This window comes from Eleutherodactylus coqui, chromosome 3 (assembly GCF_035609145.1).
Source record: "Eleutherodactylus coqui strain aEleCoq1 chromosome 3, aEleCoq1.hap1, whole genome shotgun sequence".
NCBI classification, from domain to species: domain Eukaryota; kingdom Metazoa; phylum Chordata; class Amphibia; order Anura; family Eleutherodactylidae; genus Eleutherodactylus; species Eleutherodactylus coqui.
The window spans coordinates 83603436-83619774 of NC_089839.1; the positions used below are offsets into that span (position 1 = coordinate 83603436).

At 48.9% G+C, this 16339-nt stretch overlaps 1 protein-coding gene across 1 annotated transcript in view; it reads left to right on the forward strand.

The window, feature by feature from the left end:
* The window catches only part of NPHP1 (nephrocystin 1), a 181929-nt gene continuing 165590 nt past the window's right edge, over positions 1–16339 (forward strand). The window contains exon 1 of the mRNA XM_066595813.1: positions 1–37. The gene's annotated coding sequence lies outside the window, so the exon portion shown is untranslated. The remainder of the gene's footprint in view (positions 38–16339) is intronic.

Here is a 16339-nt window from a genome sequence, read left to right on the forward strand (position 1 = left end):
TTACGACTGGCAGAAGCTGGAAGGCTGCAGATATGGGGTATTTACGTTGTATTGTTGTTTTGTCCTTCTGATCAGGGTGTTTAGTAGTTGTGGAGGCACAATGCAGGATTTGAGGAGGATCTGCAGCAGACTTCAAATAGTGTGGGTTTACCCACTGCAGAAAATCTGCGCCAAAACCAAACATGCAAATATCATTGAATCTGCAGCAAAATCCGCAGTATAGTTTCCACTACGGATTTTGGCACAGATCTTTACCAAAATCCATGCCGCGATCCGGAACAGATTTCATTCCTTCGCTTGGTGCGGATTTTGCCGTGTATCCTGCTGCTGTGGAAGGAATATGTGGAAATACGGTTTTTCGTGTTTAAATTCCGCATGCAGATTTTGCCAAATAACAGGACAAAAATTCTGCGTTCAGATCCCCATAAAAACCGCGCCATAAAGCTGTGGGTTTTGCCTCAGTTTTTGAGGTGGAATTAGCCGTAGAAAGTTCCGCGGTGAATTTCACCGTATGAGCCTACGCTGAGGGCGCGCTCACACCTGCCGGATCTTGGGGTGGATCTGTATCAGAATACACACAATTTGCTGCAAAATTTGTTGCGATCCGCAGCTGATTACACTCCATCAACTGAGGGCTCCCACACACTTACGTTTTTTTAACGCGAATATCAATGGGACTTTCTAATGTTAAAAATGCATCGCACAAAAAGCGCAGAAGCAAAAACTTGTGATACGTTTGTAACATTAGAAAGTCACATTGACATTTGCATTAAAAACACATAAGTGTGTGGGGGCCTAAAGGGCCGCTAGCTGTGAACGTGCGCTAAGGCTACATGCACATGGGAGAGCGCGATATCGGGCGTTTTACAGAGATGATGCTGATATCCCCCATGCTATAGTCTCCATAAGTGTAACATCCTATAGATATGCCACGACCGTCTCAGATGGTAATACTCATGTAACTCATTTCAGTAATGGCTGAAGTATTGTATTAGACCACAGAGTGAAGCAGGGGCTGTCTGTCGGGGGGCTGTGTCTGCGCTCTCCATTTACCTGACCAAATGTATTATTATTAGGGTGCTTTCACACGGGCCGGAATTAGTCCACAGTACGCACAGCGAGGCGCCGGGAATTCTGCACCAAAGTCTGCAGGCGCTGATGTGGGCGCATCCAACTAACTAATCCTGTCGTGTGTGTAAGCACGGTTAGGCTGGGTTCCCATGGAACGGAAATCTCGCAGCTTGGCCGCACCGAAAAACCACAAGATTTCCGCGGGAGAGCCGCAGCTTCAAAACCCACTGCATTTCGCCGCAGGTTGTGGAGGAGTTTGGCCGCCGGCGTTCCGTTGCGGCTTTTTCTCCCCATAGAGAGGAGAGAGGTCGCAACGGCAAAAAAAAGAATTGACATGCTGCAGCTGTCAAATCCGCGCTGCATCACCGGTTCTGCCCGGCTTTGCCATGGTCAATTGGCCGCCCTGTGGGGACGATATTTTTGCAAAATCTCGTCCACATGGCTGGCTAATCCCAGGATTAGGAGCCGCCGGCGGATTTTTCACACCGAAATTCTGCACAGAATTTCCATGGCAAATCCGTTCTGTGTGAACCCTGCCTTAAAGTTTAAGAAGAAGTGAGAAGGCAAGAAGGAATAAGGAGCCGCGGGGATAAAGGCCATCTAGTATTGTAGAGCAAAACAAGTCTGTAGGAAACTGTTATGTAATGAGTGCAGAAGCAATGAACCCGGGAGCAAATCTATAAAAGCAGACATGCAGTTATGTGGTTGGAGGGGAAATGTGCCTACAGGATATAAGATGAAAAGATAGAACTGGCGGTATTAGGCTGGGTTCAGACAGAGCGGATTCCCATCGTAAATCTTGCGGTTTGGCCGCAGCAAAAACCGCGAGATTTCCATCGGGAGAACCGCCGCGGCTTAAACCGCGGCCCGGCTGCTTGCTTTTCCATTGCGGCCGGCGCTCCCATAGAGGAGAGCGCGGCCGTGACCTAAATAAACAAAAAAGAAAAGGTAAATAGACATGCTGCTTCTCTTGAAACCGCGGCTTCAGCCGGATTTACCGCAGCGGATTAGCCGGCCCGTGTGGACGAGGTTTCTGAGAAATCTCGTCCACATGGCTGGCTAATCCCAAGATTAGCGGCCGCGGGCGGATCTGCTGCGACACAACCGCACCAAATGCGCCCTGTGTGAACCCAGGCTTACTGTAGGAGTAAGAAAAGGGAGAAGAAGAGAGAACTATGAGGCCATGAAGGTTTAGATGACACCATATCAAATGATGGAAAGTTCTATATTTTTGTCCTATAACTGTACATTTGGTAGTGACTGTTCTGAATATTGAGCGTTCCCTCAGTCATTTCAGTGGAACAAAGCTGCAATATTCACAAGGGCTGCTATGATAAGTATAGCGTTATGAGTAAGGCCCAGCCTGCAACATCTGAAGGAAAGGCCAAGACTTGTAAAAGCCCCGATAACTCCTGTAACAAAGAGCAACGGCAAGAAAATGTTTACTACAAAGATCTCTTTTAAATGGGTGCTGATAGATGAGTCTCACGGCTGCCGCTAAGTACTGAGGGGCCTTTATTAGGCCCATGGCTATACCTTAATATCCTCAGCCCCGGTAATCTCTATGGGACAGAGGGGAACCCCTTACCTTGTGATGCCATGATCACTATTGATCGCAGTATCACAAAAATTAAACGGCTATGATAGGAGTTTTCTTCCATTCTGGCCATTGCCCCTTTATCATAGCTACCACTTATGGGTGTTTGCATGTGCCCAACTGCTGTGCCATCACATTACCATAAATGTGCAGCGCTGGGTGATAAGCGCAGGCGCCCAATGCCATCCATTGACAGGTGGTAATGCCAGAGCTCCATCCAGACCTTGTTTCATCACTTCCATCAGATATATTGTCCCAACAGTATATGTGGACCCGCCGTGCCACTAACTGATATGGGTTGGGGCTATTCCTGAGGGAAGCAGCTGGGATTCACCCTTTAACCCAGACTATACAGATTTTACCCTCTACTGGGGTGTAAGGCCATGCGGAGGCCAGATGAGGCACAGAATGACTTAGGTTGACAATAATAAACAGGTCCATGAAGTTCAGCCGTTTCGGATGACTTATAACCCTCAGTGCCATTTGTTATTAGATAAACCTCCAGCCCTTCTTTAAATGTCTTCTATTGTCTTAGCAGTTGCCCCCCTCTTGGAGAAAGATGTTTCATAGCTTCCCTGCTCTACTTGTAAAGAACCCTTTCCTATATAGATGCCATAATCACCTGTCTTGCACATGTAACCAATGTCTCCTGGTTCTTTGCTCAGTCCTTGGGAAGAATAAATCCCGTGCCACTTCTTTGTACGGAGCGCACATATATGTATCACCTTTAAGAGGGATCTGGACGGGACAGATTTGCCGCTCGATTTCTGTGAGGAACCTCAGCACGGATATTCCCTGGCATTTAGGCCCAATGCCCACCGACGGGTTATCGCTGCGGAATTCGCGGCCAAATGTGAATTCCGCAGTAATGTCCGTCCATAGCATGCCATGTTAAAAGATTCTTCCACACTGACGAGCGGACATAAACTGCGATTTTCCACACGCGGGGAGGAATCACAGCATGCTATATTTTGTGCGGAAAATCGCACGGATGGCATCCATTGCAATCAATAGAAGCCGTCCGTCACGCCTCGAGTTGCCGCGGATCCGCGTCATCGCCGACGCGATGGCACGTCATGCCCTGCACTGCGCATGTGCCGGACAGGTGAATGTGGGTCTCTGGGGGTCACTTTTGGGGAAACTGGGTCAGATTCCGGTGCAAGATTTCGTAGTCGGAGTCTGACCCGGCCGTGGGCAGGAGGCCTTACAGGAGCAGTAGAGTAGATCAGAGTTTGAAAATCCCCTCCACAAGCTGCGGAAATAATCCACATAAAACCTGTACGGAAATTGATATACGGTGCAGAATTCAGTTCCACGGCATGTCAATTTTATCGGATTGCCGCTGTGGAATTCACCTCTTCTCAATGAGGGGGAGAATTCTGCGTAGAATACACAATAAAACCCGTTTCAAAATCCGTGTGTTTTAAGGTAGGCTTTCATAGCAATGGTGCGGCGTCCCCTGTACTGCGCATGTGCCACCCAGCCCATTGCCAGCGAAGTAGAAGACGCTGGGGTCACCGGCCTGGCACCGGGGCCAACTCTGCTGCTGTTCCGAACCCACCCGTGTGCAGCAGGCCTAAGACGTCTCTTCTCCAAGCTGGACAAGCCAGTTGTCTTTTCTAGTCTCTCATTATGAAACCCATCCCATTTAATAATCTAGTCGCCCGCTTTAGAACCCTCTCCAGCTCGCCTCTTTACTGATCCCCCTACTGGAGATATGGCCTTATAGGGGTTTAGAGGGATATTACTCTGGGATCTCAGGTTTTTATCTCTTTTTCTTAATCCTAATTGTTTTTGCTGCAGCTGCTTGACATCACTGTGTTTATCTGTAACCAGTATACCCAAGTCTGTTGCTTCTGCCCCCAGCTCTGTGCCCTTTAGGCCTCCCTCACACGGGCATTTTTGTACATCATTTAGCGCTGCGTTTCAGCACTGTACAACGCTCCTATTCATTTCAATGGAGCTGCTCACACAAGCGTTAAAACGCCGCTCTTTGAAAGTGATATATGTTCTATTTTTGGCCGTTTTCAATTGTGCGTCGCCCATTGAAATGAATGGGCAGCGGTTTCAGTGCTGCTGAAAATGCGGCACAACTTGGTAGCACGTTTTTGGCAGCGTTAAAGACAGGTTGCTACCCTGATTTTTTTGGAACGGAGTGTAGGTGGGGGTGTGTGTGCTTGAAATATAAGCCCTACCCCGGAAGCTACATTACTTTTAAAAAAAGCACTACTCACCTAGCAGGTGCCATCCGGGTCCCTCCCGCTGCTCTCCAGAGCTCCGGGCAAGCTTCCAGGAACTTATCACCAACAGGGCATCTCTTGATGGTAATGGGGCTTGAAGACCCCGCCTCCAGCAAGAGATTGCTCTGATTGGTTCTTCGAGCGTGGATTTAGCCAATCGGAGCCAGTGCTCGTTGAACCAATGACAATGAATGGCTGTGAATGGTGCATCAAGCGCTGGCTCTGATTGGCTGAGCCTGAGGCTCAGTCAATCAGAGCAGTCTCTTGCTGGAGCCGGGGTCTTCAAATCCCTTTACCATCAAGAGATGCTCTGTTAGCGATGACAAGTGCAGGGAAGCCGGCAGGGATGCCAGAGAACAGTAGAGGGACCCAGACGGCCCCAGCTAGGTGAGTGTAAAGCCTCCCTCACACAGTTCTGTCGTTTTTAGCCAATGAGTGCCAAATTAGAACATGCCACAATTTTTTTTTCGTGTCAGTAATATGGACTATTGGCATCGCCTGTTTTGGGAAAAGTGCGCACGTGACGCACACTGACAATAAGCCTGTGTTTACCAGCCTTAGGGTGACTATCCACCAGCGTTTTTTTTTCCACTGCGAATTCGCTGCATTTTTTTTCCAGTTGTCAGTGGGGCTTTCTAATGTTAAAAACGCAATGTTGCGTTGCGTTTTTAACATTAGGAAGTCCCATAGACAATTGGAAAAAAACGCAGCGACTTTGCAGCGGAAAAAAAAAGGTAGTGGGTAGTTACCCTAACAAGGGTACATTTTCCTGCGTAAGAGTCAGTGTTCTTGCCTATATTCAGGGAGCTGTATTCAAATATGGCAACCAAAATTGTCTGTCAGGCATGAAGTTATAGATGTCATAAAAAAGTAGGATATTCAATATTGTACAATTTAGTAACTTCCCATATTTTCCTGGAAGTTCTTTTTTTCTCCATCTGCCAGCTGCTTGTATCTAGGATTTACTGTTCATGGGGACATTTATAAAACATACCTAATTACAATTATATCGACACTTCTTTACTCTACTGTTAGGTCTCATATCCGCGGCACGTGCGGATACCGTGCAGAGAATCCAGCAATACCCATGGCAAGAGGACATTACTTAACCGTCCGGATCCTCTGTGTGGCAGTGCGGGTACTCCATCTGCTACACTGCGCAGTGGATTTAAAAAAAAAAAGGCTCACTTTCCCATGGGATCCGCAAAACGTCCGCACTTTAATGAAATGAAAGGTCTGCACTTCAACGAAAGCCTCCCGTACAGGACCCGCAGCAAAATGAAGCATGCTTAAATTAAAAGGGGTTGTCTCGCGAAAGCAAGTGGGGTTATACACTTCTGTATGGCCATATTAATGCACTTTGTAATATACATCGTGCCATACAGAAGTTATTCACTTACCTGCTCCGTTGCTAGCGTCCACGTCTCCATGGCTCCGTCTAATTTCGCTGGCTTCTTTCTTTTTTAGATGCGCTTGCGCTGAGCTGTCTTCTGCCTGGTGAATGGGGCCGCTCGTGCCGGAGAGCTGGTCACCGCGTCATCATCGTGGCTGTATCGGCAGTGGAACGCGGAAGACAAAAGAAGAAACTCCACAGTGCACCATGGGAAGACCCTCATGTCCACGGGCAAATTATGAATTAAAATCTGGAGCGTTTTTCCTGCACGCAGATCCGCACCCTATAGGGATGCATTAGACACCGGCAGGTAGTTAAATACCTGCGGATGTCATTTTTCCCTGCAGGCGCAGGTTCCGTGTGCAGGAAAAAATCCGGACATGCTCCATTTTAGTGCGGGTCTTCAGCGGGGACGGCTCCCGCAGGCTTCTATTGAAGCCGTCCAGATCCGCGGGAGACCCGCACCAGAATTTAACTCACCTGCTCCAGACGGTAGGGGTCTTCCCTTCTTTACGGACGGATCTTCTTTCTTCGGCCCGGCGCATACGCGCGCCACTCAGCCGGCGTGCCGAGTACATCTGCCAGGCCGAAGAAAGAAGATCCGGCCGCGATGTAGAGAAGATCAGGCCGCAAAGAAGAGAAGATCCGGAGCGTGCGGAGAGGTGAGTAATTCTTATTTCCAGAGCGTCATACCGACGGCCCTATTACATATGGAGGTTGCCCTCTGACCCAGGTAGGGACAGGAAGAGTTTAAAAGCACCTCCCTTTCCACCCGTGCTTCAGTGTCTTCCTGTCCCTACGGTGGGACAGAGGAGCAGCTTCAGAGCTGCAGGAGAAGGAAGAAATCTGCGGAGGCAAGAGACTTACCGCAAGGAATACTTACCGCACGCTGTGTGGCCCCCCTGGAGGGGTAGAGGTCGGGGCCGCACACTCAAGAGTCCCTGCATCCCCGACCTGCACCGCCGACGTAGCCGTAAGTCGCCTCAGTAGCGCTGGTCTCCCTCGCGCGGATCGCATGTTCGGGCCGCCGCTGCCGCGATGGGATAGTTCCTCCTGGCAGGGGAACGGCAGCGGCGGCCTCCCTGGACCTCGGGCGCATAGCGGTGACGTCATCCGACGCGGTGACGTCACGCGCACAACGTAGGGGGCGTGGCTACCGGCGAGAACCCGGAAATGGCGCCAAGTTTGAAAATCCTCCCCTTAAAAGCAGGCTAAACTCCCAAGGAGGATCCTGCTGACTGCCAGCAAGTGTATGTGAGTATGTCTACCTGCGACAGCTCAGCACGTGAGGGAGAGATTGACACCCTACCAACTGTAAGTAGGCTATACGCCAAAAAAGAATGCGCAAATGGTCACTTGTACAGCGGATGCATATATGTTCCCCTTCTTGTCTCCCCTCTCCCCCACTTTCATGGGTAGATGGATAAGGAGGGTCCAAAGAAAATGGACCCGAGGAAAAAATCGAAAAAATGCGTCCTATGCAACAAAAGGCTCGAGGAGAGCTATAAAAAACCCCTATGCGAGGAGTGAGTGTATTACCACAAGTAATGCTCCTGAATCCAACGCTTGCACTGCTATAACGGTGAATTGCTCTGCCTTCACAGATGCATGGGGAAAATTCTCGCAGAGGAGAAAGCAGCATTCAAATCCGATATCCGCTGCATGATAAGGGAAGAGCTGCAAGCTTCCATGGCGTCCCTTCCCCAGGCCCAGCCAGGTCCGTCACGGGTCCCTAAAAGACCTAGGCAGACCGAGTCGGCGAGTATGGTCTCCGGTGAATCACTGGAGCTCCTGTCCGAAGGGGAATTAGAGGACCCACCAGTTCCCATAGAAGCCGAGAAGAAATATTACTTCTCATCAAGCGACATTGCGCACCACATCAAGGCGGTGAGGGAAACAATGCAAATTGAGGAAGATAACCCGCCAAGAACAATCCAGGATGAGATGTTTGGCGGCCTCCGATCCAGGAAAAAGATCATGTTCCCGGTCAACCAGACGCTGCAGCAAGTGATTACGGACGAATGGCAGGAACCGGAAAAAAGGATAACGGTTCCAAGAGAAATCCGAAACCGGCTTGCATTCGCTACCGAGGACGTCCGCCTGTACAGGGAAACCCCTAAGGTGGACATCCAAATCGCAAAAGTGGCCAAGAAGACCCTCTTGCCCTTCGAGGACACCTCCCAGCTATCCGATCCGATGGATAAAAAAATCGACGGATTAATGAAGAAAGCCTGGGAGGCAACATCCTTCACTATCGAGGCTAACATAGCCTCAACCTCAGTGGCTAGATCCATGGCGCTCTGGCTAAACAGGCTAGAAGCCTCCATAAAGGATCGGGCCCCCAGAGAGGAGTTGGCCAGCTGTCTCCCCCTCTTAAAAATGGCTACCGCCAGGGGCGTACCTAAAGGCTCAGGGGCCCGGGTGCAAAATTTCAGCTCGGGGCCCCCCCACCCCGGGCCTCCACCCCACACGCCCCCGTACCCATACCTAGATCGTGCTGCATACTTGATCTGCCCCATGGCGTAATCTTTCCAAACATGATGCATTTCCTGCACTACATGAATATTTGTTTGTAGCCCCGCAGGCCACTCTCACACACACCGCTTTTTACCGCTATTAGCACAGCGCCCCGAGTGCCGTACTAACCGCAGTACAACAACTCCCATAGATTTCGATGAGGTTACTCAAATTAGCGCTCGAACATGGTGTTTCTAACACTGTGATTTTCGAGAGCTGTCTGTTCTGTTCCTGCATTTTTGTGGTTTTTAACACACCTCATCACCCATCACAATGATGGGGTGCATTGAAGAGTGCTGTCAAACGCTGTAACCTGTGTCCGAAAACGCTGCTCGAAATTACGGTAAAAATGCCACGATTTTGAGCTGCGTTTTCTGAACACGTGTGAGAGCGGCCTTAGGGGGGTCATGTTTATGTTGCACTTTAGAACCACAATTAAGACACATAAAAACCTGCATGCAGTATTTAAAGACCGCGTACGGTATTAGGGTGACTGCCCACTACAGTTTTTTTTCACGACGAAATTTGCAGGGTTTTTTTTTTCTGCAGGGGTCTATGGGACTTGTAATGTTAAAATCACGATCGCGCAAAACCGCGATTTCGCGGTAAATTGCGATTTTCCGCGATCGTTATTTTAGCATTACAAGTCCCATAGACCCCTGCAGAAAAAAAAAACCCTGCAAATTTCGCCGTGAAAAAAAAATGTAGTGGGTAGTCACCCTAAAGGAGCTGCAGACACAATTAATAACAGCATGCGGTTTTGATGCGGTTTTTAATTGCGTGTAAAGGGTGCAAATAAATACAGTAAATCCAGGGAGAAGGAGAGGGAGAGAGATACACACACAGAGACACACACACACACACACACAGATATACACACACAGATATACACACACACACACAGATATACACACACACACACAGATATACACAAACAGAGACACACACACACACACACAGATATACACACACACACAGATATATACACACACACACACACAGATATACACACACACACAGATATATACACACACACACAGATATACACACACACAGATATACATACACACACACAGATATACATACACACACACAGATATACACACACACACAGATATACACACACACACAGATATACACACACACAGATATACACACACACAGATATACACACACAGATATACACACACACACAGATATACACACACACACAGATATACACACACACACAGATACACACACACACACACAGATATACACACACAAACACACACAGATATACACACACACACACACACACACACACACAGAGATACAGATAGATACACACACACACACACAGATATACACACACACACAGATATACACACACACACACAGATATACACACTTACCCCAGGGCTCGGTCCACTTCTCCTCTATGTGACAGCAGCAGCAGCAGGAGAGGTAAACTCAGAAGCTTCCCCGTTCAGCAGGAAGCAGGGGGGGCAGCACATGATCCCTGTCCCCTGCCGTCCCATGTGACCTCCTCCCTCCTCCCCTGCCGGCCCATGTAAGTACCTCCCTGCTTTTCCTTTCAGGCTGGCTGTTCTGACTGCCGCATCATGCGGGGGAAAGAACTGTCAGCCATTAATGCACTGAATGTGCATGGGTGTATGTCGGAGGGCGGCTCCGGGGCCCCCTGAGCTCACGGGCCGGGTCGCCATGGCGACCCCAGCACCCCCTGACGCTACGCCTATGGCTACCGCCTTCCTGGCTGACGCATCAGCGGAGACGGTAAGATACGGGGCAAAAACCGGAGTCCTCAGCAACTCAGCGAGAAGGGCATTATGGCTGAAGACTTGGGCCGCAGACATTACATCAAAAAATAAGCTCTGCGCCATCCCCTTCCAAGGGGAATATATGTTTGGGCCCGTCCTGGACAAAATCCTGGAAAAAGTCGGCGACAAGAGTAAAACCCTGCCCGACAGACAACCTTTCAGGAAACCATCCTTCCCGAAGAGGACGCGCCAGCCACCTCCCGAAGTTAAAGGGAAAGGGAAGACTGGAAGATGGTCGTACCCCAAGGGAGGTCGGGGTAAGGAAGTCCAACCCTCCCCTGAACAAACAGGGGGTAGATTAGCGGGCTATCTAATCCAGTGGCAAGGGGTAACATCTAACCCCTGGGTACTCCGAATAATTGAAGCGGGGTACCAAATTGAGTTCCACTCGCTACCCCCTAGGAGATTCCTCATAACCTCCCCTGGGTCCCTACAGGAACAAGGGAACCTCATAAAAGGTGTTCAGGAACTCAAGGACCTAGGGGTCGTTACACAAGTCCCTGATTACGAAAGGGGTGAGGGATTCTATTCCCCCCTATTTCTAATAAAGAAACCAAACGGTTCCATTAGGACTATATTTAATCTTAAAGCCCTAAATAAATTTATCTTGTACAAAAAATTCAAGATGGAAACAGTAAGATCCATTGTCTCACTAATAGATCGAGATAGCGTAATGTGCACCATAGATCTTAAAGATGCATATTACCATGTCCCAATAACGGCAGCCCATCACAAGTACCTGAGATTTGCTCTGCGGGAGGGAGACAAAATCCAACATTACCAATTCACGGCCCTTCCATTCGGAATCTCCACCGCCCCTCGGGTGTTCACGAAAATCGTAATAGAGATGGTAGCCTACTTCAGGCGGAACCAGATCCGCATATTTCCATATCTGGATGACTTTTTGTTGGTGTCAAGGACGGAGAAGACCATGCGTATAGACCTATCCATGGTCTTGTCCACCCTAAACAGTTTAGGGTGGATAGTTAACAAACAGAAGTCCGACTTGAACCCTGGTACACAAAAGGTGTACCTGGGTGTATTACTGGACTCCCACATCCAGGAATCCCGGCTTCCATCATCTAGGAAGGAAGACCTCACCCAAAGAGTAAACTCCCTCTGTCAGGCTACGACGGTTTCCATTAGAGAAGCAATGAAGGTGCTGGGCATTCTGACAGCTTGCATTCAGATAGTCCCATGGGCACAAGCCCATACCCGGCAACTACAAGGATTTATCCTTGCCAACTGGGACAAACGGCAGACATCCCTGAATAAGAAGGTGAGCCTGTCCGTCCGAGTCAAAGAGTCCCTACGCTGGTGGACCTCACAGAGGAACCTAAGCAAAGATACCTCTTGGTCACAAGAATCTACTGTACCCATCACAACAGATGCCAGCAAAACAGGATGGGGAACTCAAGTAGCCGACCTAAATCTACAGGGAATCTGGGACCCCCAAGTAGCTAAACGCTCATCCAATTTCAGAGAACTAAGGGCAATCTGGGAGGCCCTTCAGGCAGCAGAACCCCTTATAAAAGGAAGGCATGTCAAAATTCTAACCGATAATATGACAGCTCTGTCATTTGTTCGTCACCAGGGGGGAACGCGACACCCACACCTGCAACAACTGGCAACAAAGATACTCCGCTGGGCGGAATCCAACGTGCTGTCCTTCTCAGCGATCCACTTAAAAGGGTCCACAAACGTCGCTGCCGACTTCCTGAGCAGACAGAGCATTCATCCAGGAGAATGGGGACTGAACCAGCGAGTCTTCGACCAACTAATCTGCCAGTGGGGAGAACCGCAGATAGACCTGTTCGCCACGAAGAAAAATTCAAAGTGCCAGGACTTTTACTCGCTGAACCCCAGAGACAATCCATGCGGGGTAGATGCCCTGTCCCAAAGCTGGGACATGGACCTAGCCTACGCCTTTCCTCCCTTCCCACTGATCCCCTGCACCCTCAGGAAAATCCAAACCAGCCGGGCGTCAGTCATACTAGTTGCCCCTATGTGGGACAAAAGGCCCTGGTATCCCCTGCTAAAAGCCTTGGCGATCCGAGGTCCATTCCTACTACCAGCCGTGGAAGATCTTCTCCTCCAGGGCCCACTAACATACCCAGGGGTCGAGAAAGTGAAGCTAGCAGCATGGATGCTGAAAGCATGATACTGCGTGGGAAGGGACTCTCCCATAATGTAATTACTACCCTGACAAAAAGCCGTAAACCTATCACGACAGCTATCTACGATAGGATATGGAAGAAATTCACAGAGTTCTGTAAAATAGAGCCAGGGAAAATCCCAGGGATTGACATTCCCGTAATCCTGGAATTTTTGCAGGCAGGCCTAGAAAAAGGCCTTAGTCCTAGAACCCTTAAAGTTCATACAGCAGCACTAGGGTCCTACCTAGATTTTCCCTTGGCAGAACACCGCTGGGTGCGTAGGTTTCTCAAAGGGGCAGAACGGCTTCGACCCTTTGTTAGAGAAACTTTTCCTACCTGGGACCTAAATATAGTCTTAACTAGCTTTTGCCAACCCCCCTTCGAACCCCTCTCACAACTCTCCTTGAGGCTACTCACGCTAAAAGTTACCCTTTTAGTTGCCATAACTTCGGCTCGGAGAATAGGGGAATTGCAAGCATTACATTGTATTGAACCATACATGGTAATACAAGACGACAGGATTACCTTCAAACTAGACCCAGCCTTCCTTCCGAAGGTAGTGTCAAAATTTCATAGGGAGCAGACGATCACTCTGCCCTCCTTCTGTCAAAATCCCCGTAACGAGAAAGAGAGAGAATTCCATAACCTAGACGTTAGGAGAGCTGTTCTAGCGTACCTAGAGGCCACCCGTTCTTTCCGTAAAAATAACCACCTCTTTATCCAATTTCAGGGGCCGGCAAAAGGAAAGACGGCAACTAAGAGCACCATCGCGAGGTGGATCAAGACCGCCATCCAAGAGGCATATAAAGCCAGGGGGTCTCGATCCTCCGGGGAAAATTAGAGCCCACTCCACTCGCGCTCTCTTCTCCTCTTGGGCAGAAAAAGGCCAGGCGTCTGCCAAGCAGATTTGCAAAGCGGCAACCTGGTCTAGTATACATACATTTACCCGACATTACAGGGTTAACGTCCAGTCGGACAAAGACCTGAGTTACGGACGGAAAGTCCTTCAGGCAGTGGCCCCACCCTAGAGCCACGTATAATCTGGTATACTCCATATGTAATGGGGCCGTCGGGATGACGCTCTGGAAAGATACGGATTACTTACCGGTAGTCCCATTTCCAGGAGTCATCACGACGGCCCATAGTTCCCTCCCTTTTAGAATAATTTATGTTCTTCAAATGTAAATATGACCGAATAAAGGTAAAATTTGGTTTAGTAAACATTGTCCACCGTAATAATTTATAAGTCACTGAAGCACGGGTGGAAAGGGAGGTGCTTTTAAACTCTTCCTGTCCCTACCTGGGTCAGAGGGCATATGTAATGGGGCCGTCGTGATGACTCCTGGAAATGGGACTACTGGTAAGTAATCCGTGTCTTTTCAGCCCTCATGTCTGCGGGGCAGGAGGGACCCGCTACGGATTCTCCATGGTGAATCCGTAGCGGGCCTGATTTTCCCCGTGGACATGAGGTCTTAAGGTTATTATCTGCATATCTGTTCCTGACAGCCAAAATCTGAGCAGAAATTTTGAATCAGCAGCCAAAACTCATTTTTTGCCACACCGCTCTTTTCATCTGCCGGGATTCTCTTTTAATACCCTCTAATAATTTGCATATAATAGTATCGCAGGTGTCAGACTTATAGGATGGTAGTTGCATGATTCACATATTTGGCCTCATGTCCACGTGGAAAAGATTATTTAAAATCCGCAGCGTTTTTCCTGCATGTGGATCTGCGCCCCATAGGGATGCATTGGACACGCACAGGAAGTTATATACCTGCGGATGTCATTTTTTCCTTCAGGCGCGGATCCGCGTGCGGGAAAAAACCCGCGACATGTTCCATTTTCGTGCGGGTCTCCCGCGGGGACGGCTCCTGTAGGCTTCTATTGAGGCCTAAGGAAGCCGTCCGGATCCACGAAACGCCCGTACCAGAATTAAAACTTACCTGTCCGGACGCTGCGGATCTTCTTTCTCGGCCTGGCGGATGTGCCTGGCGCATGCGCGCGGCACGCTGCTGACGTGCCAAGCACATCCGCAGGGCCGAAGAAAGAAGATCCGGCCGCAACGGAGGGAAGATTCGCAGCGTCCAGACAGGTGAGTTTATTCTTATTTTCAGCCTCATGTCCCTGGGAAAGGAGGGACCCGCTGCGGGATTCTGCATGGAGAATCCGTGGCGGGCCTGATTTTCCCCGTGGACATGAGGCCTTTACCCTTCTTAAGTCGCACCTGTGCTTTCAAAAACGTTTTGACATCATCTTCTAAAGCATTTGACACCGTGCCGCATAATGGGTTAATATATAAGATGAGACAGCTCAGTCTTGGCGAAAACGTGTATCTGGGTAGAGAACTGGCTCGGAGATAGAAAGCAGAGGGTGGTAATAAATGGTTTGTACTCTGATTGGGTCACCGTTACTAGTGGGTACAGTGCAGGTACTCTGAATATTGCTACAACATCCGCCAGCTTCCAATCTTGAGGTTCTGAACCTGTTGCTAGAGTCTAAGGAGCAGCCGGCATGGCCTCCTCCTTGACCCAGGGCTCCGTTCCAAGTCCGTCTTTACACTGTGTTTATTCTGCAACTCCGCAGCGTTTCTGAACACCACACATATGGGGGCACTGTGGTTTGGGCAGCGTGAGCCCAGTGATGCCAGCTAGGCCAGGGGCTTATATATATGGATGGACCAGTCAATACTAAAAGTGAACAATTGCTTTTTGTTGTCTCATTACATTAGATCACCATTAAACCTATGTGACCCATTACTTTACATTCTATAGGAAGCTCCATAAATATTGCTTTGCCATCCACTTCATCCTCATTCCCCATAAAGTCAAGGACAAGCTATATCCTAACAACCGACTCTTCTTGTCTCCCTTCTATTCCAACACGTCCATTTACAACATCTCACAAGTCATTTTCTCCTCTTCATCTGAAGGGCGTCTAACGATCTGTAATTGTTCATTAGTAGAACCCGGATGTCAATGATGGCTGCAGAAACTTGTCAGTAACGGCTGGAGATGTCCCACTTGGTACTCCGTAGGACACAGCGGATCGGACGAGCCGTCGGCTTCATGGTTTATAAAGCTGTTATTATGGCAGGAGCTTTGGTTGGTTTCATGGAAATATATCATCATATTCATACCTGGGGTCAGAGCCCTACACTATACTGTCCTTGCTGCTGAAGGGGAATCTATGGGTTATTAAAGGGAATGTCACACAAAAAAAACATTTCCCCTATCCACATGATAGATGTAATCAGTGGGGTACCAGAGCTCCGTCCTCCCCCAGTCTGATACTTATCCGCTATACTATGGATGGGTGAGAAGTTATATTCATGTCACAACCACTATAAAGCCAAGGGTTCACTTACTTTTTTTTGGTAAATCTGGTATAATAACAAATCCAGCGACTCTGGCCATCATGTAACTGGGCGGTTCTTCCCACTGAAGTAAGAATGACCGCGTCTAATGAGATGCGGAGATCTCTGAATATTGTCAGCAGTTTATATGGACAGTTACTGGATAATTCAATTACTTCTCATTATTGGG